Source organism: Pygoscelis adeliae, unplaced genomic scaffold (assembly GCF_000699105.1).
Source record: "Pygoscelis adeliae isolate BGI_AS28 unplaced genomic scaffold, ASM69910v1 Scaffold31, whole genome shotgun sequence".
In the NCBI taxonomy this organism is placed as follows: Eukaryota; Metazoa; Chordata; class Aves; order Sphenisciformes; family Spheniscidae; genus Pygoscelis; species Pygoscelis adeliae.
Genome location: NW_008824233.1, coordinates 910,976 through 937,131, shown reverse-complemented (window position 1 = coordinate 937,131; position 26,156 = coordinate 910,976).

The following is a 26,156-nucleotide window of genomic DNA, read 5'->3' as shown; positions in this document are numbered from 1 at the left end:
TTTACATACAAACTACTCTGACAAGCCAAATGCCTTCCCTTGGCAATAGCAGAAGCAACACAGCCTGTGTCTGAAGCATTTCAGCTGTCCTGCTCGTTCAGCACTGCTCAGATACTTCACATTCTGCAGTAAATGAGGATATAGTTACTTACAATAAAGTTGGGGAGAAAATTCAGTAAATTTTAAGCCTGTAAAAAGTCCAGTCCTGACTTCCTTCTTAACATTTTGCTTCAGCAAAGCACTTAGGTCTTGATGACAGTGAGGGGAATTAATAGTGTTTGTTATTCACCTTCTTTCAGTTGTTCTGTGAACTGAAAAAAATGAAGATATTTATTGGTGCACAGTCAGTTTCCATCAAAAAGCTGAATCTGATTGTATTTTGGTTTTACTTTTGATAGGTTTCTCACAGAAAATACTTCGTCTTTTCTTCTTAATCCATTCTGGGTACCTAACTCTGCATAGAAGCTCACACTTTTTGCGTAATTACTTTTAAAGCCTTCTCCCGCCATAGCATGGCTGTCTCTTTAAATTACTTATTACTTTTCTCTTCCTCTATTAGTCTTTGTTGACGGTCAGTCAGCTTTAGGTAGTGAATGCTGTAGGCAAGACTGCCTGTGCCCAGGGAATCTCCTCTGCAGAGAGAACAAAACAGCTTCACTCACTTCTCCGTGAGCGGATCTGCGCAATCTAGAAAGGGTTACCGGCTTAATTTGCAGGCAGAAGTGGCTCTCCATCGTTCCTCCTGTTGCTCAGCGGCTGTGTGTTTGACAAGCAGGAGAGTGAAAGCTGTATCAAGAGCATTCCCTAAACACCAGAAGTAGAGGAAAAACTAGCACAACTCTCTGGTGCATTAGCTGCGACACTTACTTAGGAACCATTTTATTCAATATTTAATCCTAAGGTTCTTTTAGCAGCTTGTTCAATTACTGGATGAAAGAAAGAAAGAAAGGGTAAAAAAACCCCAGCAGCATAGATACGATTAGCCAAGACTTCCCATCACCACCACCACCACCATTTATCACCAGCCCTGAGAAATCAAATCTTTTTATTCTTTCCCACTCATTCCACTCATGTTTCGTACTTCTATGTCAAATACAGCAGATTCAAAAGGAGTGACTGGGAAATACTTTTTTTCTCAAGTAGCCCAATGATTAGAGCGCTGTTTTGAATGGTGCGAGCTCGCTTTTGCCTTAGCTAAGCTACACACAAGTATTAAAGCAACGCGTTCAGTGAAGCAGGAGGAAAGCCTCACTCTTTCTCTGCAGATCCTGAAAAAAAAAAAGGTATAAAGAAAGGGCTTAGATACGTACTCCAGGAAAGGCTGTGGATCCCACTAACATGGAATTGCTGGGAGTTAGGCAGCCTAATGTTGGTCACGGTCAGCCTAAATCCTTTTCTTGTGGCCCAAGCCCCTAATCCCAAGCATGTTCCTTCAGAGGTACATAATTCATAGTTTCTAGCTCACAGGCATGATCAAACCTACAGGTAACGAACGTTTCTGTGGCACCATACATAAGCATAACACCTTATTAACTCACACTTCTCAAGAGCCTCCCCTGGAGAAACGTAAAGGCTGCAAGTGTCACAGTCTCTCTGAGAGCAGCACAAACGTGTCCCCTTCCTAGTGAGATGTTTTCCTACTGCAGGCAACGTTTCCTCAGCATCGCTACGGAAAGGAGCAGCTGCCATTGTCACTGCATATCATCCGCCTTAACAAATACTGGGGATCCACTGCCAGGACTAATCCCTCTCCTGACTGTCGTAACATGTACAATGAGTCTTCTCCTTGGGCATCTTTTTCTACTTATCTATTTTTTCGCTACAGAAGCCATGTCTACGCAAGCAAGGGATCGTATGGAAGAATGAATAGGCTCTGAATTATGCATATCATATCAGACAGCCTTTCAGAGGCTCCTTCTGGGTCAGCATGCTCCATTATTCTCCAAATGTCACAAAAAGGTATTTAAATCAACAGGCAGGAGAGCATGGATTAACAAGCAGAGAAACACACAGATGTCAGACCAGTTGCTGCAATCATGGTAAATACGGCACACCCATGTCTCTGCTGGCCCTTTCTTTAACAGCAGTTGGGACATGTGCAAGCACACTTATTTGGGATGGGAGCTGTGGATGCCAGCTGGACCTATCTTGCTGTTCCTACCTTGCTCACAATTATTTTTGATGACTTTGAAGCCACCAACAGCCATGGCAGGACCCTGAGGCCTCAGCTCCAAGGCTACCAACGCAGCCTCTTCACCACCAGGCTCAGGATGAAGTTGCACGAGCTGGGACACACCAGCCTCACAGCTCGTCCCATTCCCTGTTCCCTCCTTATACCTCTCCCCTGTCCCTTCCTGCCCCTGGAATTCCCTCTCTGGGCTGTCTGCACCTCCTGTCTGACCCTGCTGGGGGTGGTCACTGACTTGACAGAAAAGCCCTCCAGCAATAGAAAACAAAACACAAAAAAAAAAAGAAAAAAAGGAAAAATGCAGATGTATTCTGGCTCACGGGTGAGCAGCCCATCTCGGACAAATTGTGGCAGCATCGCAATGCCCAGAAACTTCACCCCCTGCCTTCCCACCTCTCCTTCCCTCGCAAGCACAGCGTGATTCCCCAAGCTTGCCCTCCAGAGCTGTGCCCTGTGCAGCTCTGGGTCTCTCTCTCTCTCGGGTGGCAGCCCTTGAGTCCACATGTGGCAGCTGCTGATTTTAGTTTTTTTTTCTGGTGGATATAGATTGCAATGTAGTTCCCTGCTTGTGCTTTTATTTCTGCTGTCACAGAGCACCGCTGCTCTCCCTCATTCCTCCACAAATCCTTACTCTCAACTACATCATCATCTTAACCCAATGCTTTCTTCCAATTTTTGCAATATTAAAAAAAAAAAAGCTCTTCCAGAGAACACAAAAATATAAAGCAAAATTACAACAGGTGGCTTGTAGAAATATTTATGGATTTATAGAATGAAATGGCTGTTGTGCCTCTAGGTTAAAATCCAGGACAGCACTCACAATTTGGGTTTCTGTGTGTTCCCCCTGACCCATCCAAATTCTTGCTAGCAGGGATTGAAAGCAACAGTTAAAGGCACTTGTGGTGCAGTTAAAGGCATATTGGAGTGGATAAGCTGGGCGGCTGCTGAGCGTCTGCTGGGCACTGAGGACCAGCAGGCAGCCTCCTCCTGCATCTCGGCGACGCTCAGTCCCTCCCCACGCACTGCAGGTCCCATCGCCTTCCACTAGCAGCACACCCCAGTCCACAGTAGGAGTGCTCACATTTATTTTGTTTCCAGGCACCAGGCTTGTAATTGTTAACTACTCTCACTAACTGATTAGACACTGAGCAATTCCAAAAATACCAATCTGGGGGTGATAACTTTCTGTCATGTGAAATCTGACATCTCGAAAGAAAATGATGCATGCACACATGCAGACATTTCATAGCTTTTAAATATTAGCGCCAACAATTATTTCTGCTTCACTACTTACACTTTTAGCGAGTTTTAATTATTTAGAGTTCAGCCTGTTCAAAGATTTATTTTATTTTATTTTTGATATTTACTTTCTAACTGTCACACCTTCTTTGTCACAGCTTCAAACATGCTGCAACTTCTAACTTACTGAGAATGTATCAAGGGATTTGGTGCTGGTACCAATTCACAGATTCACTCATCCCGTAGTCATTTTGTTGTCTTCAAATGTCATTGAGATGCCCTGATTAGATTCCTCTCCGCAACCATTGCTCAGGTAACCTGTCTCCGTTCTTCTAGAAAAAAAACCCCCAACAAACCCAAACCAAAATTATGCTTGCACATTTTTCAGAACAAAGGGGCTTTCAGTGCGCAGAATTACAGGAGGTGTTATCCTCACAGGATTATAGGCAGTCCTGGCATCTTGGATATTCAGTCAGGATCAGAGTGACTTGCTCTTTGTTCGTATAGGAGCGAGCTACTCACCAGAAAAAAAAGGTCTTCATAGGATGCCTGTTCTAAATCCTCACACTGATGCTTGTATTAAATCCTAAAGTGTTTTTTGATATAAAGGAAAGACAGAATTAGTCTTTAAACCTAGCTGTAGAGCCTCAACTAGAAACTACATTTTTCAAGAAATCTGCTACCATGCAGCAAAGAAAGAAATAAACAATCAAACCCCCCCGCCCCAAACGCACCGCCTTACCCTTATGAAAACATGACTTTTGAGGAATAGTCTTCTGAGCAGGCTAACGGATATTTTTTTCCTTTATTAACAAGAAACCCCTATGACCTCTCTCACACGTATGTGGACCGCGTGCCTATGTCTAGATGGCGGTGACACACAGTTCTTGAGCTCCCTTTCCATTTTCAGGCATGTTAAATTTGCATCCACCGCTTATTTCACAGTAAACCTTCTACTAGTAGCTGATTTTCCAGTACTAACCCAAAAATTTCACTAACTGATATATAGTATATTACAGTACACCTGTGTTAATATAAGCCAATCAGCTCCATCTCTGCTGAGAAGTCAGGACAGACCCACGGGTCTGTCCATGGAGAACAGATTTTGAAAGCAAATAATTTTTACATTTTTAAGTTCCATTCTGAATAGGTAGGTGCTGAGAAAACTGTTGTCGGGAGTGCCAAATCAAAAAGTAGAAAGACTGAAAAGTGCTGGCAGTGCTCTGGAAAAGCTTTGAGGTGAAATTGGGAATTAGGGTGGTTTTCAGGGTGAGTAGCTGAGAGGTGGTGGGATAGGTCCTCCTCCTCCCAGGAACAAGAGTCCCCCGAACACAAGAAGGTCAGGGTTTCAGCTTCGCCACTCTTATATCCTCCTGGATATTAAAATACGGAGGATTAGGTCTCCGGCCTCAAGGGCTGGCCCGCTTTTCCGGAAGGTCCATAAATCAGCCTCCAGGACTGAGGCTCTGTGCCAGTGAGAAACTATTATTTATGGGTTGGAGACATGTTTCAGGTGCACGGGGAGTCGGAGAGAGGATTAAGCTGTCCACATAGATATAGCGATTCTGCAGAATGAAGCTGCTGCTTGTACAAGCGGTCTTTGGGTATTCAAGGACTGTGCAGTCCAGCTTTTAGTTAGGTGTCTGAATAGAGATTAAAAGCTGCTCACTTTTTGCAAATATTGTCTTTGTTCTAGGTTTCTTTACCGCCGCCATCATCCAGACAACACGCTGCCCTTAACGTATCTACCAAAACTGCTGTCGGGGTTTGAAGCGACAAAGGAAGGGCATTCACAAAGAGTCTTTGATTAAAACAGAAAAGAACATCAACTTACATGAAAATATAATTCAGTACTTGTTTGATATTTTGTTTTTACTCTAACAAAAAGGTAAATGTAATCTTTCACAACTTGTTGTTCACCAGAAAAAAGTGTATAACAATATGCACCGACTGCCAATGCTGTATTTAAATGCTCAATACAGACGTACTTGTGGAGAACTGACAGAAAAATCCCCTGCTGTCTCTTCCTCCTCATTCAGCAAATCAGGTGGAGGATTTTGAACATAAATTCAGAAAGTATTTTCATAAATAGACTATTTCAGCAGTTAAGACTGTGGTTTTAAGCAGTTCTGACTCTTCTCACATTCTCTTCCTATGCCTTGATGGAAATAAATCAAACTCTTAAGCTGCTGCAATAATCTCTAAGAGACAAAACAGATGGAAGAAATAATGGGATAAGGTACATTATGAGTAAGATCTTGGCAACACAAACCTAATGCCTCCGTTCTTTACCTAAATGTTTAGACTTGCAGCTGCCAAAACCAAAATAAAATTGTGGTACATTTTATATATAGCACACTTCATATATTAAAAAAAACGTAATATAAACCTGCACAGGAAAAAAAATACTCCAAGAACCAAAATACTCCAATATTCTTCACTAGATTTTGTAACGGACCCCCAGAAAGAAAGAAGGCCGTACATACACACGCAGACATTGCAGTCCTTTATATCTGCGGCCACAGATCCACCAGCCTCATGCAGTGGGTCGTGAAGGGCAGATGATGCTGGGCAGTCCCTGAGTTGCTGCCATCTGTGCTCGGTACTGGGATGAGCTCGTGGGGATCTCCTGAGGCCAGGGAAGACACGCCATCTCCCTCCTGGATGGAAAAGCAAGTCAGACAGGATTATGGTGGGAACAACTGCATTGATCAGGCATGGAGCTGCTGGAAAGGAACCCTAGAGCAGCACCAATTTTTACTTCTTTTATTACCTTGTTCCCCTTCCCACGTTCATCCCTTTCAAACCCCTTGTCTCTCCCAGTTACACAGCTTGCCCTGTGTGCTCTCACCCCAGTGGCCCCGGTTTTGCTGTCCTAATACCGCTTTTTTGGTATTTACTGTATGGTTTTCTTGATAATCTGCCATAGCAATCTGCTAACTCCCCATTCTATTATTTACAAGATTTGTCCATTTCTCACGCTGTTATCTTGCTATTGCAGCCATAAACCAGGGTTAGCCTGGACAGCATGGACATGACTTTCCCTTTGATTTCTAGAAGGTTCAACAGTTTCTTTTACTTCTATTTTGTTTGTGTAACCACGTGGCCAGGGTAGGCCATTCGCTTGGGCATTATTTGCTTTTGATATCGGTAGTTTCTCACGCTGCTGTCTCGAACTACACATTCAGGACAGGTCGTTTGCCTGCGTGCCTCGACACAGCCACGGCTCATCCTTTGCTACTTATGGACCTTCTTGATTTTTCACAAACAGCCAAGTAATTTTGCCGAGGAAAAGGTATTTTCTTGACATTCACTCTGTTGCAGCACGGGCAAACTCAGCCTCCACAAGCTGCCCCCAGCAGAACTTTGCTAATTGCAACCAACTTTATTTTTATGGGAGGCCCTATAATGTGTCTGCAAGGATTTTTCCAGCAAAGAACCTGAGAAGAAATAGGTACAACTATCAAATTTCAAATTTAAATACATTAAAAATAAACTGCACCCTGCTGAGTTTTCTTGACTGATAGAGAATTATCCTCCCTCACTGGAAAAGCACATCATTTTTTGGAATTTTTTTGGAACCAGTTGATGAAAACCAACTGTAAAAATTGTAAAAATTGTCCAGAACAGAGCTTTCATGCATTTGTGTAACTCTAATGCGTACTATGAACTTGCAGTGAGATTTATCAACTTGGATCATCGCCCATTCTCTGAAAGAAAGAAAACTAAAAACCGGCAAAGTACATATCCAAGGATCCCTGTGCAACCTCGGACGTATAGACTTAAATTCTTGCAGAAAGTTTAAAGATATGCAGCTAATACCTTGAAAGAAATACATTTCAGGGAACCTATTTTGACTAAGAAGAGGGGAAAAAGAAATTAGAACTAGAGATTAGGGAAATAGAAGCCCATATTTATATATAAGTAAGAATGTGCGCATATGTTTGTGTGTAGAGTCATGCAGCTAAAAGCACGCACAGCTTTGGGGGTTTTTGGTTACTTGGTTTTAAGCTGTTCCAAGTCGCGATCCTCAAACTGTGTTTTCCATAATTGGTTTTAGCTGAGCTGTAATGCACTGAATTTAGAAATCCTAAATCTTCTTCATCTTATGTTGGTTTTTGGAGATGAATGTTATAATAAACTTTGTATCATACTAGTAACAACTGCAAGAATCAAGCTAAATATTTACTGTTAGGAAAAATGTAATGCTTTTATTTTTGAAGTGGAGCAGCTACAAAAACGCCTGTAAATATTTATCATTTTTATTTCAGTATTAATAACCAAGTTTTTATGACCTCATTCAAGAAACCCACAAGAATCTGGCTGCTCTTTTTGTATTATGTTTGTGCCCTTTACATCATTTCCTACTCCTAATAACTAATGATGATAGGTAATTACTTAACAGATGGTAAAAGCTCCTTAATTGCTTTTAAGGACTACTGAGCTTTGCTGTATTTTGGGAGCATTAACTTCTGTGACTTTTCATCTTCCTCAGCTCATTCCAAGTTTGTTCAGCCGTCATTAAATATTCAAGGGCCTGGGCTTTTTTTTTTTTCCTCCAGCACCACTGAACAGGAGGTTAGTAACACGCTGCTTCAGACCGTCGTTATTTCAAATACATTTCTTTTGCGAGGCCACTCTTAACACTGACAAAGCATCACCCTTCTCTTTTCTCCCCAGGTCTGATCAGCACATCAGCCCACGCAGCCCAGGGCGTCTGACCTTTAGTTACCAGAGATGCATCTCCCTCTCTTTCCTGGAGCAACATACTGTCAGATCATTAAGAGGAGGCTAGGGGGAAAAAAAAGTCAAACCTCAAAGGCAGTGGGCTGGTCTCATTAATGTCTTACACTGCATTTACATTATCTCCTGAGTAACACAGGCAGGAGAAATTTCCAAATCAGAGGGGACAAAAATGAGGAAGGAAATTCATCGTTTAACACAAACACAGTCAGTGACCCTCTTTATACTTCCCTTGCACTTTGAATAAATTGCACATTAACCACAGTAAATGCCGGCCTAATTAGTCAAGGTACACTATACGCCACCGCCAACTCTGCTGAATGCTTTTTCAGTTCTAATAGTTTGTCAGGGTTTGTATGTAAATGCGTACGAGGAGCTGTGGTAAAAGATACAAAACTGACTGAAATAAATTTACTGCTTCACAAATTAGCAAAGAGTATGTCTAGAAACAAATAATTCAGTTTTATGTTTGCCGCTAAAATAAACTATATGGCTCTTGCATTTTGCATGAGACTGTGAGATCTGAAATAATAAACAAATAAAGTCAGGATGATTTCTTCATATTTAGGATCAACAGCCCTCCTGGTATATAGCTAAGGTTACAATTGATTAAGTTGTGCGTTTTTCATTTGATGCAGAGAGCTGCACACAGAGTACTGGATAGACCATACATGAGTTCTGGTTAAGTGTGCCCAGAAGTGTGATTCATTATTAAAAATAAATGTTTATAACCGATTTGTTACTTGAAATAAAATAGGTACATAGTACGAATACAACAAACGGATTATAAGGTAGAGGTTGTGAAACTTTTATTGGAAGCATACAATGTAAAGGTTTGGTTGTTGTTTGGGAGGAACTCTGAGTCAGCCCTGCGTAGAGAGAGGCTGAATACCTCCCTCCCTCCCTCCTTTCTTTTGCTGAGGGACGGCCATTTATCGCCTTCGTACGTTAGTGTGTATTTATACTAAGGTAGCTGTCCACGACCACATGGGACTCAGTAGCATCGCCACCTCTTACGATGTTCGGTCAGTGTTTTAATATTTAAGTAACAGCTCCTGGAGTCATACGGTACATTTATTCTCATAACTAAGACAAGTACGGGATGATGTGCTTATTTTCCTCTGTATACCTCTGAATTGCTCAGAGCACAGATATCAATTTCCCATTTGTATGCACTGAATCTGAGTACCTCCTGTAACATTGCAATTTTATTTTTGATTGAGAAGAAAATGATAGTTATTTGCCCAATGAAACCCCAAACGTGACCTCAACTTGTACTTTGTTCAATAATCTCTAGTACATTTAGTAAACTGCTGTTCTGAGCGGATTATGTTCAAACATAGAGTGAATACTTACAATCATCACCATAAAAAAATGGACTTGCTAGGTATTAATTTTTGATGTACCAAGCACTTCCTTTGCAATTCCATCGTCAGCTGGCATCATTGTACCACAAATTTAGAGTGTTGCCTGGAACAGCTCTGCGTTGTTTTGTAACATAACTCCTTATGATTTAGCAAGTTTCAGCAGCTGATTGTATAAGCCATTTGCATTTACTACTCTTTAGGAAGATAAGAGATATAATCTAAAAACTTTTAAAATAGAACTATCTTTGCACGGCTTAATAAATTGTTATGGATAAGCAAAATCCCCGATTATGTTACACTCTAAATTAGCCTGGACTTTACATGAGTTTGTAACCGATAGGGGAAAAAATGAACAAAACAGAAAATAAACCAACTGTAAGTCTTGGAAGATGCCATATGAATAAAGCCAGAGAGGTGATGGAACAAGGAATAATCACACTTTTGGGGAGAAACTAGGAGGTAATTATTATGCCCCACTTTGCACTGTTTTTCTTACCTGCTACATGAACTATGGATCCTGAGATGCCACACAGGATTCCCTCCTGAAAAGGACTCTGGGATTTGGCTCTTGTTTTCCTGAAGGTGGATAAAACACTACAGAGTACAACAGACTGGTGTGCATGCTTACTGCAAGCTTTCTAAAAAACAGCATGCGCGGTTCTTTAGAAACAGAAGTAAAAATAATAGTCGAGGAACCTGCTCTTTCTGCAGACAGATGAAAGCTGTGCTCACAGACTCCCAGCGGGTTGCAGCTGGGGTGTGCGTTCCTCCCTGGCCCGCCAAACTCTGCCACTGGTCTTCTTCACTACCCTCTCAAATCACTCAGAAAAGCCTCCTCACGTGGAGGACTGTGTGGCAGAGATAGCTAAACTCTCCTCCACTGAGCTAACGTGGGCTAACGTCCAAGCGTGGCTTTGGAGGGATGAGCCAAGCCTACATTCACAGCTCCAGGAAGCGCCCCTGCCTGAAATGCAAGGGAGAGAAACACAGAGCATGTGCCTCAACAACTCTTCCAGGATGCTCTTTTTTTTTCCCTTCTTTTTTTTTTTTTTTTAAACGCAATCTCAGAAAGAAATATTTTTACATTTTAATATACTGATGAATCAAGCAAAATCATATCATGAGACTCTGCATGAATAGTAGGTATATGTAATATATAGTATTTACTCTTGCAGCCTGACGAAAGAAATTGAGTTCTTCTTACGTACCATATTTTAAGAGCTGAAACAGAAAACAGATCCTTTCCCTGCCTGAAGAAATGTAAAAGGAGTGTTGCTGGAAAACTGAGCTCTCTTCTTCAACGAGCTGTAACATGCTGTCCACACTTAGAAAAGCTTACAGGAAACAACGTATTTGCATTTGGATTTGCATATTTTTTCTATCTTTTTTATTTCTCTGCAAACCTCATGTTCTTTGAAGTCCTCCAAGATCCACTAAAAGCAAGCACTTTGCAGTAGGCTTCCCTGAACCTTACAGAATTAAACCCGTGAATGGTCTATCGCCTTCGTTACAGTACATGATTTCCAGTCCCAGCAAGCGCACTAAGCTAATTCACAGCAAACCACAGACTTGCCATCGTTCTGAGAGTGCCGGGTCGGAGCCATTTCTGAGACAAAGCACAATCCTGAAGCATTTTAGGCTTTCCATCTTTGATAAAAGCAAAACATACGTAGGACAGGGAAACAAAGAAACATCTACGGTTTAATTAAGGGCTGAAAAGCCACAGGTATCTTCTGATATTTGAACTAATCACCATACAAAATTTTCATTTGCTACATATTTTCAGATTTTCTGCAGTTTCATGGCTCTAGCAGAAGGCATGTGCATGAATGCGTTTTCAAGGTTCTTAGCTAACGGGTTTCTTTCTGTCTTTATCGTATTTATTTTGATTGAAACAATAATATCAGAACGGCTTCTACAGCCTCTGGGTACCGCAGCACACAACTAGCACTATAGCAAAAATCCCTCAGTGCTGAAACAGTCACATTAGCACAATCTCTGTGAAGTTGTAATTATAAAGAAAACGTATTTTCAGAAAGCAAAATAAGCATAATGAGGTTATTAAGCGTGACAGCAGGTCAGTCCGGGGAAAGGACAAAAAAATGAGTTGAAGAAAACATTAGTAAATAATACGTATTCACATCACCTGTCCTGCTAAAATTGTTTAAAGCACTGCAAGAAGTCATCTCTGAGCCAACGGTCCTTATTCTACAGAAGACAAGCGGGACATCAACACTTGACTGGAAGAGCCCCCCCAGCATGCTCCAGGATCCTCTCCCCCCATCAGGCGTCTGCTTGAAGCACACTTTGATTTGCTGTTTTCCTTCCGAGGACATCTGGGAAGGGAGAGGAAAGGCGATCTCACCTTAATGAAGAGCTGACTGGCGCCTGGGATCTCTGGATTCAGGGGCCCTCTGGGGTTTGCTGGTGCAGAAGTACCCATGGAGAGCGGGACAGTCCCTGAGGACCATCTGTATCTTGAGAAAGAAAGATGGAGATAAAATTCAGTACTCCCACAGATCCTGGAGTATTTATTCTGAGATTTCTAATTCAGATTGCATTTACCCTACGGAGATTTCTACTTGGACCAGGTGAGTGTGGACCTGGTCCATCACTTCAAAAATTTAGTAGAGTCATCAGAAACTAGCTCAAGTGGTTTAACAGAGATTAGAGTACAAGAATGGCTGTTTTTCGTCCTTTGGTTGGAACCCAGTAAGTTCCCATGAGCAGAATAATGCACCAAGTGGATCAGGACAAACTCAATAGATCTTAATAAAGATCTTTGTCCTATTGACCACTCGTGAGTCGGTGTAAGGAAATACAGTCCACATCAAGCTACCATAAAACAGATGCTTGCAAAGCCCGTCCCACACTTTGCTCTTACACCGTGAGGATATTTCACGTTGAGTGCGTCCTGCCTCGGTTCAGCCTTGCAGCTGGTTACGCGGGGGATGGAGCAGGGTACCTATTTGTGCAGCTTGCCAGGGAAATAAGAAGAGGAGGGCACAGGAGCATGCAGTGACCTGTTACCTGTCAGGGACGGGGTGTCTGGCAGCAGAAAGGGGCAAGAGCGTGGTCTTTCTGTTCCACTGACTGGTTTGATCTATGAGAAACTCTTACAGGCATTTTTCGTCATGTAATAGGTTTGCTCGCATAATTAATGCTTCCGTGGAAAGGAACCTGGTTTGTAGCAAAGTACCAAGCAGTCCTGCCAAAGTACTGCAAAGGTTTGCAAATCCAAATGCCTATTTTGAAAGCTCCGACAGAAGACTTGAAGACTGTGAAAGACTTCATAGCATTTATTCATCACCCCAATAATCCTCACAATATAGAAGCTGTGAATCTTCTGCAGACTGGGAAGCTAGGGAGAAGAAAAAAATGTTGGTAGTAGTGTCTATGTTTCCTCTATATTCTTATACTACTTTTTTTTTTTTTTTTTAAACTTGTCTCCACTTCAGTGGAAGGAAAAATAATTAGAAAGAGGAAAAAATTAGATTAAATTAAATCAAAACTTGATTGTTAGCTAGCAGCTGGGGTTCTGACGGTCTGGTGCTTAAACCTACACGATGCTTTCAGGAGCTCTATAGTGCAACCACCATCTGTAAATCCAAAGCTAAAAGGACAGCATGATATGAAATAGGTGATATGAAATAAAGATAACTCACGGTATGAGTTTACCCCCTTCTCTTCTCTATTTAATTTTCTATGGGTGAAGTGACCAAAGAAAAGATAGAAACAGGCAGATATTTCTTCTGTTTTTTTACAGCTAAAACTTTAAACATTTTTAAAAGGTACAAAATTACTGTGGCTTTGTGTCTATATCAACACAACCTGATCCTTGAACTACATACACCTGCATTTACATTTAAGGAAGCAATCTTTTTTAATCTTGATGATGTGAAATAACAAGCATTTTGGAATGCAATGGTAGTTTTTATTTTTAAACACAGGCCTGCATGTAATATTACACCCCATAGTCTCAATCTGTACAATTAATATTATCCATCTAATGAAAAGGGAATCCTGTTTTCACTGGCAATAACAAGTAATTTTATACCAGAATAATGTCACATACATTTTGGAGAAAGGCCTCAACTATGGATGAGAATTTCTTACTTTAGGAAAAGGTTTCCATAACCTCATAACTGAAAAAATAGTTATCTTGGAAAAACGGATCAGACAATTTTCTTTCAAGCTCAGCCATTATGAAGTGTGTTTGGTTTTTTTTAATCCTTGGAAATCCACTTTCTCCGCTAGCAGCTTGGGGATTCTTTCTCTTTATATTAAGTAAGGATAGATTTTCTTACTTATATAAAATGTCTGGAAAGAAAAATCCTGCTTAATTCTTCATAGCAGATCTTTGAGCACAAACTTCCACAGAGTGACTCTACGTTGCTCTGAAAAATGGGAATGGAGCTCTAGTTACAGCTTACGGACTCGGGCTCTGCTCTAGACAGATACTATAAGCAGATGACTCTTACTAAGCTAAATCTCTTCATTTCCGCCCTTACGCTTCAGTACATGTTGAATGTGATTTCAGGAAAGATCATATCTGAGCTTTCGACTTTCAAAGAACTGAGAACAAGACATGTGCTTCTTAAAACCTCTTTTTTTGATCTGGGAATAAAAACTGTGGCCGGTGCCACAGTGCGAGCAGAGGAAGGTGCACCAAGACACACCTCTGGAACCAGATGAAGGAATTTAGACTTCCACGTTGCTGACAGTATTAATATGATTTGCCCCATTTAACAGTGGGTGCTCAATTTTCTCTGAGCAACATTACTGTTACTCAGCTGTCTCTAATGTTCGGTTTAGGAAAATGAACTACTGTGTGGCTGAGAGATGTTTGAATCAAATCATATATTATGACTTGGGGAAAATGATGGATCACATTCTTCACCCATTTACTTAACGTTCTTTTTCATCATTAAAAATGTATCTCACATAAACTGAATGCACCGTATCATCTTGTAGATATGCGAGTAAAATTGACTTTTGGATTAAAATTACATCTATTTAGATTGCATGCAGAAGCACGTAGCCACTTATTTTAGTAGTTTTATCTTGTAAAAGAAAGAGGGACCAGAATGAGGAGTGCAAAAATCATTGTATAAGTAGATGTGTATGCAATTCAGGTGCATTCTAGCTTAACTGGAGACTGGGGTGGACAAGAACACATGCTCTTTAACTTCCTTCCCACTGGTGCCCTAGAGAAATGCTATCTGTGTTGCTTCTTAAAGATCTTATCAGTAAACCTAGCCAAAGTATCTTGCATTTCAATAATATTTCAAAGTCGTCGTTTTGTTGGGGTAACCACCAATCATACCAATCAACGGAGTTTATTTCCTCACCTTCTTGTCTCTGTCCATCGGTGGTACCTTTCCGTATACTTGCATTAAACTGGGACTTTGGGGATCTGGAGTTACATTTTATTTCTAGGTGTGGGCAGGCTGTAACCCAATGGGGTCTGGCAGTGGTTCATACTTTTCAAAGCCTGAAACAGTAATACCAATGTATTATTAAATGGCAGTTTCAAAATGATACAGCAACAAGTACGTAATTTCATAATGGCACACAAAAATAATTGCCCTAATACATTTCTATGCAGAGAAAGCGTACCTTACACATCATGGAAAAACTGGTTCTTTTGGAGAGTGCAACACAGTTTTGCTAATGCAAGGCTCACAGGGCGTAGATAATACTGAGTGTAAGCTTCCAGCGTTTTGCATTTTACAATCCTCTGAACTGAACTAGAGATCTGAAAATACTGGTTTGCCAATTTCCAACTACCAGGGGAATTAGCATTTCCCCTGACTGCTAACAGCACTGTGTGTCACAAAAATATATCTGTCCAGAATGTTTCTTACTGTAGCATCACTTAAACACTTGCAGAAAGGGAGAAGAAAGAAAACTTTGAATTATAAACAAAAGAATCTAAATAATCACCATCAAGGTAAAAAAAACCTGTGCTTGCAAAAAAGCACAAAATATTTCCATAGACCCAGGAATTTAGATGATACAGTGTTCAGAAATTTTCTGCCAGAGGGCTATTTTTTTCCCTTCAAGAAGTTTTGATACATCAGCAGCCATATGCTTTAGTTTACTGGTTTATGCTGATTTCAGTGACATTTTGCTTCTGATGAGAAAAATCTAAGTGATCTAAAAATCTATGTGATGTTTCAAAACGAGTTTCACTTAAAATGTGTAATACATATGCACAAACCTTTGGAAGAAGACAGATTTTGATTTTGTCAAAACTTCTCCAGCAATACAATGATGAATTGCAAATTTCGTACTACAGAAAAATAAGTAGAAGTCATGAGAGGAGAAAAATAAATTGTCGCTGAAGAAGGTTGAGGCTTGGTGTTATGGAAAACCTTCACTACTGTTAGGCAATTATTGTTTTTTTCCACTGGCCAGGCAACATCATTGCAGAATTTTATTTTTTTGGTCAGGATGTAGGGACCACGTTAGATGTACATGTTCTTGATTCTGCCTCACTGAAAGAGGATGGATTAGATGACCTCTTGAGATAACTTCCAACTACAAATTTCTTTAGTTTTACATTTTCTATAGTAAATTAATACTGCACACTCCTTGATAACAAAAGGACATCTCTTCAAGTATGCTTGTGCTTTTTGAAAAGAAGATAGCCTCTAGTAGAACAGTGAGGAGCATGCAAGAGAATTGTTTCCTAACTCAGATTCATCTTGATGAGAGTTAGTTACCTGATCCATGTAGGAATTTTTGAAAATTAGACTAAATACACGAATATCTTGAAAACCTGTCCCAAATTCTAGAGTTACTGGTTAAATGGACTAGCTTTTTGGACTTACTCCATTAAAACAATGGTGATTACAGACTACTTTGAAATTTTGCTTTTGTACAAACTGGAGATACTAAAATAGATGTGTTCAAATACAGGATACTATGTTATTAATGAAATTAAGTTGTATTTACAAAAGTGCAATATAATGTGTTTAGGAAAACATTTGGGGAAATTACAAAATAAGTAGATCCGCCTGGGATGCAGGACTTCCTGACTCAAAATTGCAGTGCAGGCATTGATAGTCTGTTTGTAAGTGGCCATTTCATGAGTAACAAGTCTCCAACTAGGTTCCAATGAAAGTTTCATAGAATCGAATTGATCCTTGTTTCTGATCCCTTTTTCGAACCTGTGGAGCCTTTCAGTTTATGGTGCTGTTTTAAGCAACTTGATATCAGTACTTTTGAGAATGAAAGAAAAAAGGGAAATTGTACTTTGACCCTGATTTATGAAATAACCTGCATTCTTTTTAATCCATGAAGAATGCATTCATTTTTTTTCTTACAGAAAAAGCCAATTATGACATTTTTCCAGGTATGTTCTTTTCGATGAGATTCAGCTACTGCCATCTATTGATATATATTGTGAAGGGTCACTATGAAAGTGCACATCTTCACTGTACCTTTTCTAAGGGTACTGTTAAATATCAGGGGTGAGAAAAGGACACTGAAAGAATGCTTCTCCTTCCCAGCAGTGAAAAACAGTGATTTTGAGAACTAAGAAAATATCAGTAGTAGTTTGAGGGTGGGGTAAAGGCATGAGCTGCTTTTATTTTCGAGGTAAATTTTCAAACAAGAAAGGCAACATCCACATATATAGGGGTGGTCTGTTCCCAAATGACTTATCTGACAAACACGTCTGAGATGCGTAGCTGTGTTATCCTCATTAGCTTGTATGTAGGTGAGTTGGCCAATGTTCAGCTCTGTAACAGCAGCCCAATCTCACTGGACATGCTCATTCTCAAAGCCTTTGGAAAACAGCCTGTTTCCAACCATCTGTGGAAGGAATGCACTGACCTGAATTAATTAACTGAAATCAAGCCAGTTTTATAAAGGAACAAGACCAAAGAAGGAGACGCACTGAATCGGAATAAGAAGCGAGTTGTGACTTTCAGCAAAGCCCTGACTATGCAATAGGGAGAAAGCTGTGAACTTGAGGAAACTGCCACTATGGCTGAGGAAAGCAGCTCAAGCAGAGCAACCTCATGGGAACGGAGGAGAAAACAGGGAAGGGTCTGAGGTAGAATTTAGTAATTTCTTTTGCATATCACAGCAAAATACTGCCATCCCTAAACACGACTTTTGGTTTCTCTTGTGCTGAGCAGCAAAAGCAGTCATTATCTCCTCTACTCCAACACCCAAGGTCCGACAGCTATGTAATACACCTAAGGGCTTTTTGAATATTATTGCTCTCCCTTTCACAAATGAATAACAAGGCTATTGCCAGGCTTTCATGAACATTTCTTCTCTCATTGCCTCTTTCATCTTCAGTTGATCGTACAAAAATAAGAATTTTTCCCTTCTGAAAACAAGCTTAGCTTGTCTATACAGCAATCTGCTTTATTAATTTGTTTTCAGCTGAGATACAAAATATCTACTGCATGCTTCCTGCATTTTGTCAACATCTTGCTAATTACTTAAACGATACAGTTTTCTTCTTTTCTTCTTCTTCTTTTTTTAAATGAGACATACTGGGGAGAGGGAAAGGCTGTCTTCAGTTACTCATTTCATTTATTCAAATTACAGCTTTCCAATCCAATACTGCAGAAAAAGTGCTCTGGGGTAAATTTGGAAGTCTGTTTCATTGTGATCCCTTAAGTATAACGCAATTAGAATCATGCCATGAATGACTAACAGTTTAGAAGCAATTATTTTATGACTAGGTGAATTTCTACCTCACAGCAAATATTTCTCACATTTTTGTGTGCTAGTCTTTTCAGCTCGTGCTAAGACGATTAGAGAGATTAAATAAGCATTTGTAATCATGAAAGGAAACCAAGAGCAATCTTACTCTTGTTTGAGGAAGCTGAACCGGGGAAGTGGAGGACTCGGGCCAGCTGTGTGTCCTGCAGCACAAGCTGGAAGGTAACGGAGGCCTGAAGACTCACTGCGTCCACTGGGTCGGGCCCATCAGAGGTGGTTGATCCCATTCTCCATGGTCAGGCTCTCTTGGGTGAATGTAAGCTGGGAGGCAAGTCGCAGCCTCCACCTGAGAGGCGGGAGCTAGAAAGGTGGAAGCACACACCACCATCGCAGCGCGGTTTAGCACAGAAGCATGATGGACACTGAGAAAATGGAAGGGAATTAGCATTAACAAACCAGTTAACTGCTCTATTAGAGAGTGCTAAAACGCATGGATATCCTAACCGATGCCAGGACTGTTACTCAGGGAATTCCAACTACTTACTCTCTACTAGGGATTCACAAGTCATAGACATCATTACCCAGTTTGGATATGTTTTTACCTGTACTATTCCAGTATTTTGACAACTTTTCAATTTGAAAATGGAGCTCCACGCATCTGTGGTGGAACTCCCGTTTCCCATTTTAAGGACTTTAAGACCACCAGAAGCACGTCCCTCCTTTCATTACTACTCTATTTCCCTTTTAAAATAAAAGTTACACTAGTTACTATCGTAACAGTCTGCATATAATCTGCTGAGAATAAATACCCACATAATGAGCCTGAAATGATATGGTAATTTCTTAATTCAAAATAATTACATGGCTATTTGTGCCCTCTAAAATAAGGTATTACTTATTCAGCCCAAACAAATTGCTATTTGCCCAGGTTTTGAACTGTGGTAAACAGTAGCACAGCAGTCATCTGAATTCTGAATCCTGAAACAGTTTAATGTTAGATGTTCACTTACACAGAAACGGAAACAAATATTTGTCAAGGCAGCAAGCAGATTTTAGTACAACCAAGGGGAAAACAGAAAGCCCTTGAAAACGGGACTGAAAAAAACACCAAGTCAGCGTGCTACAACAAGGGCACCAGCTGGCTCAAAGTCACCTAGCTGCCCTCTAAAACGTCTCACAAGCTTGAAAATGTTAGATAGAAGAAGAGGATTTGTTTAGTTTATTTTGGCTTGTCATTGGTGTCTGAGTTAACTGCCTGTCTCCCTGCGTCGCCTGGAGATACAGGTAGGAAAACCACCACAGAGATGAAAACCAGAACAGAAAGCCCTTGAAAACGGGACTGAAAACACGGCCAAGTCAGCGTGCTACAAGGGCACCAGCTGGCTCAAAGTCACCTAGCTGCCCTCTAAAACGTCTCACAAGCTTGAAAATGTTAGATAGAAGAAGAGGATTTGTTTAGTTTATTTTGGCTTGTCATTGGTGTCTGAGTTAACTGCCTGTCTCCCTGCGTCGCCTGGAGATACAGGTAGGAAAACCACCACAGAGATGAAAACCAGAAGGCAGGAAAGAAGGAACGAGGGCAGACGGACGTTCAAGCCACGGATTGCAGCCAGCTTTCCTCCAAGTCAATAAAACTGCTTCCACTGGCTTTAATGGAGGCTGGAGAAGGCCTCGATTTCAGAGCACTAATAAAAGATTTAAAAGTCACCTCATTCAAAGCAGTAGTAGAAGGCTTTTCATTCACTTGAATAATGTGAGCTAGAGCCATGGATGCTCAAGACTATTGACTTCTCAATGGTAATTCTCTGCTTTCTCAGACTGGAAGAATGACTGATAATGAAGGACTTGACTTGCAAGTGGACCGATGCTGCTCTGTGGATGAAGGCGGAGCCCTTCAACACCCAGGGTGGAGATCAAGTACTTCACAGACAGGCACGAATGTGCTCCATGCATTGAGTGAACTACATGAGTGGACTAAGTTGAGTGCACTACTTTTCATCTGTGATGATTAAATATTTGGGCCTGGAATGAAAACTAAATCCACACTCGATTTTGTACTCCTGTACTGCGCAGCTACTCCTCATTTATTTCCCCTGTCATTTAAACACATTAGATTGAGTTTTATACCTGTAATTATATTTTTGCAGTTACTGACTTCACTTAAAGAAGTAGACCTATATGCAACATCTGGCATGCTGTCTCCTGCTTCCAGGAAAAAAAAAAAGGAATCTGCTGAAATCTGGTCCATCCCAATTAAGCACATCTTGGGTGAGAAATAAAGCTCAGTAATCAATTTTTCCACTTAAAAAATAGGCAATCTGAAGAAGCAAGATTTTCAGAGGCTGATAGATTACGGAGAAGAAATAACACAGGCGCTGTTGTTGCAAACATTTTCAACTTACAACAGGGTGATGCAAAACGTATGATGAATCAAACAGAATCGCTGCTTTGCATCCAGAGGCATCTTGGACCTGCTGCTAACAAGAGTCACCTGCTGATCTAAACCTGTAAGAAAGAAAATGATTGCTTATTTTCTGCTAACATATAAGCCCCCCCAAAAAAGTAAAACTTTGCATGACTTAAGTGTAGCATTCATTTTTATGCACAACTTTAAATTTTTGTTTCAGCATGACGTATCTCTTAATCTAATTGTATATTATAGCTGGACTATTCCAATATGTTCACTTGGCATTCTTGCTGCAGAAAAATCAACATTGTACTCTTTGCTTCCTTTGCTGAAGATGTTAAAGGTGTCATTTGGAAAACTTGACCTTACAGAAAAATTGCAACTTTTTATAGCATTGATAGAGTTACCGTTAAAAACCCTCAACACTATGTTTTGCGTTGTTTGAAAATTAGCTGCATGTTAGAGTACAACATAATACTATGCGCTATACCATTTAATTAATTAGTTAATGTCTTCCCAGAAACCACATGTTTTTTCTCTCGTTATCTGTACTTCTTATGGTTCAGGAAGTAGATTACATGCCGTGAAAGGTTGTCTTCCTGGAAGCAGTTTTCTGCTTGTTCTATCTGAGGTTGTGTCAAGACGCTTGAAGTGTCCTCTACATCTTTCCTACGGCTAAGTGGCTGCAGGCTGCTTTGTGCTCTTTCATGCCAGGTCAATTTAATTCAGCCTTGGTTTTTGCTAAGGTTGCCTTGCCATTCTGCATACCAGTACTGTTTTAGGTGTTCTTGATGCTAAATAGCTTGCATATTTTCATGAGAACATTGCTGAGGCCCTAAGCTAAGCTCTCTACGGTTTTCTATGCAGATTCTTTAAAGCACCACAGGAGAAAGGAAAAACAACAACAAGAAGAGGTTTTGACCCTTTCTTTAGTTGTCAGTTAGCATTTTCTTTTGTGTTTTGGCACAAACGGTACTGAGCGTGGTAACTTATGATAGCACAATAGTAAATAGCCCCACCGTTGTTACTTGTAAACAACAGAGAAAATTGCCCGTAACTTATTTGTTCTGTCCCACATTTTTTACAGTACAACTGATGAAGATTTTTAACAACTTTGGCTGCCTACAACGTGCTATTCCCTCTAGCTCTAACAAGGTTCAACATTCAATGTTCTGGCACTAGTAGCAGTGCATGCAGGTGCTGCTGCCCATTTTGAGTGATGATGTCCAGTATCTTAAACAAATCAGTTAAAACTTTGGCTTTTATTCTAATGTAAGTGTCATTATATCCACTCGAACAAATTTATTTATCCATCTCAATGATACTGCTTGTTTCAGCTTGTTTGGTTTTAATTCAGGCCTGAGCTGCTCCATAATCATTTGTTCAAGTTCATGACATTACACATTGTTGACTAATAGCTTCATTTTGCTGAGTTTCCATTTATTACTGTCACTATTACAGCTGGATTTGAATTTTTGTAACTTGCCTATCCTAGCATGAATCTAATTTCATTGACGTTTAACGCCAATCCTGAGGGCTTCTCTTTGACTCTTTGTCACTTAAAGATCAAATACTTTTGCTGCTGACTTTTAAAATCAATTATAATCTCACAGGATTTGGCTGAGAGGATAACCCAAAGTGAAAGGCAGCGAGTCTTAAGAGAGAGAGTTTCCCAATGCATTAAATAAGATTGATTTTCTATGTGCAGAAACAAAAGGTCTGCTAAAGGGAAAAAAAAAACCCCACCACAAAAACCCCACAACCTAGAGTCAAGTCTTTTCTATGATACCTGGAAAATGTGCATAAATCTGTATTGCAGTTGCTGAATTTTAGGATCTGGTATAAAAGAGAACAACCCCACAAAGTGTTGGAGGGATGCTGTTGCAAAACATGTGCACAAGTCCTCTTAAATGTAGCCTTTCCTCTTCCTTTAAGTGCTTCAGTTTTTCCCGTGACATATTCTATCTTTGGTTCAATCCATAAAAAGAAAGAAGCATAGAACAGCCCAGGTTGGGAGGGACCTCGAAAGATCATCTGGTCCAACCTTTTGTGGAAAAGGGAGCCTAGATGGAATTATCTAGCAGCCTGTACAGTCACATCTTGAAAACCTCCAGTGATGGAAACTCCACCACGTCCCTGGGGAGGTTGTTCCAGTGATTGATTGTTCCCACTGTAAAAAAATTTCTTTCTTATCTCAAGATGAAACCTTTCCCAGTACAACTGGTGCTCGTTGTCCCTTGTCCTCTCCATGTGGCTCCTTCTGAAGAGAGAGCCTACCTCCTCTTTGTGGCCACCCTTGAAGTACTGGAAAACTGAGTCCCCTGAGCCTTCTCTTCTCCAGGATGAAAAGACCTGGAGAAGGTGAAAAGACCTCCTTCAGTCTTTCCTCATAGGGCAGATTCTCCAATCCTTTGACCATCTTCACAGCGCTCCTTTGGACCCTCTCCAGTCTGTCTGTGTCTTTTTGGAATTGTGGGGACTAGAACTGGCCACAGTACTCCAGGTGCCACCTGACAGATGCTGAGTAGAGTGGGATGATCACATCTCTAGCTCTGCTAGTAAAAAAAAAAATTAATTAATCCCCATCAATAAATGCCTTTTTTTAACTATTTCTTAATATCAAGAAAATATATTTTAAAATCTAATTAAACTACAATTTATCATTTCCAGAACAATATTCCTCTCTCTTCTTTCCAATATTCATAGTTTCATTAATTGGATCTGAACTAAATCTCCAAGTTCAACAAAAAATTGAGGCAAACTGAAGTACTGCGCTATGTGATTTTTCATCAATAGATAAATGCCTTCATTTTCAGAGTCATTCCTTATCTATATAAATGACACATGCAGATTAATGGAATCCTAAAAAAAAAAAAATCAGTAACTTAATGGAACAAGCAAATGTTTTCTTGAAAATACCCTTTCACACTACAAATAATAATTCTTCTTTAAATTTCCAGCAATTACATACATTTGCTTCACACTTGGAATTAGGTTGAAAAACATTTTAAGGTACTGAATTTGAAAACTGTTAGAGGAATTATTCACATATGGATAAGCAGGAGGGTCACTAAAAACAGATTAAAAAATATTTTAAAAGCTCATTTTAACAGCATAATGAATAATCACAGAAGATACACACAAAAATGTAAGGTCTTTTGTTTAGCAATTCTTAGTGATGAGTTACTGTTATTTGATCGATAATAGAGAAGAAGCTGGGGGAAAGACAGAGCCAGAAAGTAGACAAATGTGATGGAGAAGCAACTCTGGGGAAGATGGAAGAGCTGCAAATAGAAAACTTGTAGAAGTCAAGGAGAAGACCAGATGGGCTGGCAGAAAAAGCTACTCAGAGAAGCCCAAGATAATATAGTTGCTTATCTGGCTGGCATGTCTGAGCCAGGATCTGCAGGATTGCCCTTTACTTGTCTTTCCAGGCTGCAGATTGCTACAGGTACCTTCTCTTCAGCCCTTCTGCTTTTCAGTTTCTCCTTCCCACAGTTGAACCCCCCCCCATTAATGAGAAGTAGTCATTACAGAAGCAATCCAGCAGTTCCTGAGAGACAGAGGGTGACCTATTTGGATGCATATATTGACACAGAATTCAATTTCAGAACTATTAGGAAATTATTTTACCTAAAAATTATGTTTGGAACTATTTTCCTAATGTCAAATTTTTCTTCAGAAAATTGTCTTGGATCTGTTTTAACCAAATTGGAACAATTTATTACATTAAACAGGACAACACATTTTGCTTAAAAATCAATGATTGTCAACTGCATTTTCTTAGAATACTGCCTTCTGGAAATCCGGACATTTTTAGCACAAGCGAGCAAGAACTTCAAGTTGCTGCAGACGATTTAGTCGTGCAGGTCATTATCTAGCTACGTGTACTTCAATTACTTCATCCTGGGAGGAGTATTTCTCAGCCTCACAGAGAAAATTGGAGGCCAGGCAATAATGGCAATAGAAAGGCCAATCAGCTCCTGAACGAAAGAAAATGAACCACTTCAGTTTCAGGAATGCAGTGCTTTATTTCAATCAAAAATGCCAAAACAAAATATGTGAACATTTCCAAATGAATGTTCTTTGTAATCTCCACGTCCTGAAGACCGGTGTTAAAACTTCATCTTCTCTTGAAATAAAAGCAAACACCGAGATATCCTTGGGGAGGAAAATGTGCAATTTCTTCTCATCTACCTGTTTCTACTACCCATTTTCAGGACACAGCTTAAATAATGGAGGCCCTTAGCAGTGAAGCAAGAGTACATTACAAAATGGTTAAAAAGACATAATCTGAGCTCCACGGTAAAAGTTAGTATGAAAGACACGAGTCTAGGGAACCCTACCAGTGCAATAAACATTTTTTGGGGGGTAGAATCTTTGTAATTGAAATCTGAACACAAATAAACACATATATAACGTAACTGTTCATGCACGTACAAGATGCTAAAAGCAAAATCACAAAGAGGTCCTGTTGTCAGAGCTCAGCATTAATTTACTTTCCAATTCCAGTCAATTTGTTATCACAAATGCCCTCAATTAAAATGTTTTATTTGATACAGGGTGGATTAAAACCATCTTTTTATTCTGATGGTAGAGATGCACTTAGCAGCATATAAAATAGTGATTTAATGGGTACTTAATGGTCTGAAGCTTTAAATGAACAAATCATAAATTAAAGCTTTCGTAGCCTTTTATGTTTTCCTATTTGGATCCTAAAAAACCAATTTGCATTCATTGTGTAGGGCTGATATACAGTACCTTGCCTCCCAATGACATTCAGCTGCATCACAAAATTTGCCCCCACAGTATGATTGACACTGTTGCCTTTTGAAGAGCTTTTAGTTTAAGGTCTGGGTCACAATCCTTCCTTGCCAAAGGTGGACAGAATGATTTCAAACTTCTCCGGGCAACTTTGAATTTGCTCTAACATCCAGATTCTGAGCAACTGCTGACAATAAATCCATTTCTTTGTCTTCAGTTCACTTCATAATTTCAAACCAGGCAGTAGGGGTGGATTTTCAAAACACCACATGAAAACTGAGCACAGGACCTTGATAAGTAAATAATAAGTTTGCATTGGCCAGTTTCTTTCAGTGATGTTATCTGAAAGAAATTCCTTCCCAAAAATAAACCTTAAAAGAAAAAGTAACTTATTTGTTTTTTCCTAAATATTCTATCTGTGTCCGAGAAGCCTGAAGTGCTTTTCTATGTGTCTTTCACATCTGAATACTCGCTGTACGGAGCCCAGCAGTCTCAAACCACAACACCTTCATGCCATAGAAAACAAACCAGAAAAATTATTAAAAACCCCCAACCTATAGAAACCGAAGCAGCAATCTATGTAAGCTCTTAAACACAGCCATACCTATATTATAAAACAAATTCAAATGTGCCCTTAGACTCTACACCAATACCTGTCAGCTGGCAGTTTATGTCCTGGGCCTTCTTGCCAGGGGAGGGAAGGTAACTCAGTGCTCCCCGCTGTCCGCAGCCACAGCTAGATGGAAGAGAGGGTCCTCGG